The following is a 2901-nucleotide window of genomic DNA, read 5'->3' as shown; positions in this document are numbered from 1 at the left end:
AAGCAGAAAAATCAGAGAAACAAAATGATGAAATTTCAATTAAATCTGACAAATATAAGAAAGTAATGAATTTTTGAAAGTTGTAATCACTGTACGTCTGGGCCCTTCACATGGGCTGAAGCAGTAATGTCAATGTGATGTAGTGCCATACTTTTTCCCATCTGTTCCAACATATAAAATAACTAAAATTTAATTTTTTTTCAAAAGGAGGGTTTATTTCTTTAGAAGATCCATATTTATATGATATCTATAATATATCTTGAGTAGTGGCCCAAGGGAGAAGGAACATTCAAGAAAAACATAAATTAATTTTATTTTGTGTACACAGCAAATGGGAGTTATCCACGTCCTACATGTACGTCACAATCCACTGACCAAACTACCAATTTGAGATTCGCATAGACTTTAGTGATCTCATATTTCAAACGTTCATAACTTCCTTACTAGTGGTCTGATTCATTTCAAACTTTTGCCATTCTGTTTCTGTTATTTTTCTGCTTTCATATACATCAACTTATTACAAGGGTTGGTTGGATTACAAGGAATGTTAAGAAAGTACAGCATAGCATAAAATATAGTGCACAGAACCCAAGTCCCACTTGGATTGTGTGTGCTAACTATTCTATGCTAGCATATGTGTGTGCATCGACTAGTCTGCATCTCTACTCAAGGTTGTTTTATGCTTACTGAGAGTATAATTAAACTCCTATATCTTTATTTATGGTCAGAGGAACATCGTAAACATATACATGTTTACAGTATAGCGATATGGCAGCCTACATGATGTGTACCATGCTATAAAAAATAGAGATTAGTGATTACATGTACATGTATTTTGTAAAGGAAGGTTGGATTTCTAGGTAGATTAATGTATACCGTAATGTAAAGTATTTGAAACCATTCCAGGAATTCTTAAAATGAGGACTAATATCTGGCTGGTGAGACTGAAATCCAAGAGAAGAAGAGATGATTGGTACTAGAAGATCGCACTGAATCCACTCAATCAGAGTGAAGGGCAAATTGGCAAGAAGAGAGAGAAAGCTGAAATAGGCCGATATGAAATGTAAAGTAGCAAAATAAATAATATTTATAAAAAAATGATAAACTGTACCGTTTCAGCTCATTATTTATTGGCAGAAGACCAGAGTAGAGGTTGATTTTTTTTATATGCAACTTTGAATTTACTTTTTTTCAATTATTAGAATAGCTTTGTTGTCAGATAAATCTTTTGGAGGAGTAAGCATAAAGATCAGTGTATATGGGAATGATTGTTGATCTGTTAGCAATATGCCAAGTAGAGGGTGGCATAATCTTAATTTGTGCTTATGGTGGAAATACATATAAATGTACATTTTCATAAAATGAAATCAAATATACAGCAATTTCCATATTCTACAGAAAACATATCAGCCTGACGCTGGGTTTATTGTTCATCTAAAATTAGGTATAAATTATATAAAGGAAGTTAGTAGAGTTTTCCTTTTGTTAAAGGTGATTTTTTAGACCCAGGGTTGGGTTAACTAAAGAGTAGAATACAGACCTACATGTACATGTGCAGTATACAGTAAGTGTTTAAGAATACATAAAAATAAAAGTGATATTTGACAATCTCGCATTGAAGCTTGCAAAATGCGAACCCTTGGGTGTATATAATATTGATTGTAAATCTGAGATTGTTACTTACCCAACATATGTGCCATAAAAGCCAAGAGACAACTTCATATAAAAGGATAAGGAATATATATAAATTGAAAAGGAGAAATGTTTCTTTTGTTTCAAGGAATAAAGTGTACCTACTTCAAAACACGCTGTATACCAGACATTAATGTAATTCTCAAATAGTTATCCTATAAACTAGTTTTCAGTAGGTTCCTGATAAAAGTAGACAAAGAAGAGTTTAAATATATTAATGGATACACTGTATCTTGTACCTGAGATTTGTATATATATATATTGTTCATCTCTAATTCAGGCTAAAAAGAGAATTCATTTTCTTCACATCCATGTATGATATGCTCTTACTTGTTCAAAGTGTATGAAGGTGAATGTTTATCAGATATATTGTAGATTGTTTTAATATCTTGCTGCGATATGAATGAACCATGGCGTGTCAAACACAATTTTTATTTTATACATTGACTTACATGTAGACTGGAAGCAGGCAATAAACATTTGTAATAATTGACAATTCCACTCAGATTGCTACTTTGTAAATAAATCTGGAATATATTGATATCAGTTGAATAAGATAAATTACATGTTCATGTATTGTATTCTCGGAACTTGTCAAGGAATAAATAAAGATGAAATATAAACCAAGCTCAGTTTCAAGTAAAATTTATTCTCAATATATTTTGGAAGTGTATGAGCACATCATTTGTATTTCTTTACAAAATTTCTATTTACATAATAGTAAAGTACATTACATTTGCAAACATATATGAAGAAGAATCAAGTACATGTCTACATTGGAAAGAATATGGGTCTTTGTGTATCTGATGTAAATTCATATAACAATAACAGTTTCTCAACCGATTGGCCAAAAAAATGACACATAATTAATGTTGACACTATCATGAGACACACCACATAGCAAGATGTGACTAAACACTTTATACAATCCTTCTTTCAAAAATAGATATATGTTACAATGATTCAATTTGGAATTGTTACAAACGACATAAAATATCAACCAGAAATATGTCTAGTCTTACATCCAAGGTACATAAAGTAAGTAGTGTGAATCTAAACTGTACATTAGATACAGAAGTGCACTTTAAAATAATCTTGAACTTAAATCTATGGCAGGTTTTTTGAAAAGCTCTGTTTGCCCTGAGGCTTTAACATTCATTAGAAAACAAACTGCTTCAGAAATTACATGTAGGAATTTATCAGTAGACC

Source organism: Strongylocentrotus purpuratus, unplaced genomic scaffold (genome assembly GCF_000002235.5).
Source record: "Strongylocentrotus purpuratus isolate Spur 01 unplaced genomic scaffold, Spur_5.0 spur5_scaffold_12, whole genome shotgun sequence".
Taxonomy (NCBI): Eukaryota; Metazoa; Echinodermata; class Echinoidea; order Camarodonta; family Strongylocentrotidae; genus Strongylocentrotus; species Strongylocentrotus purpuratus.
This window is presented reverse-complemented; position numbering follows the sequence as displayed.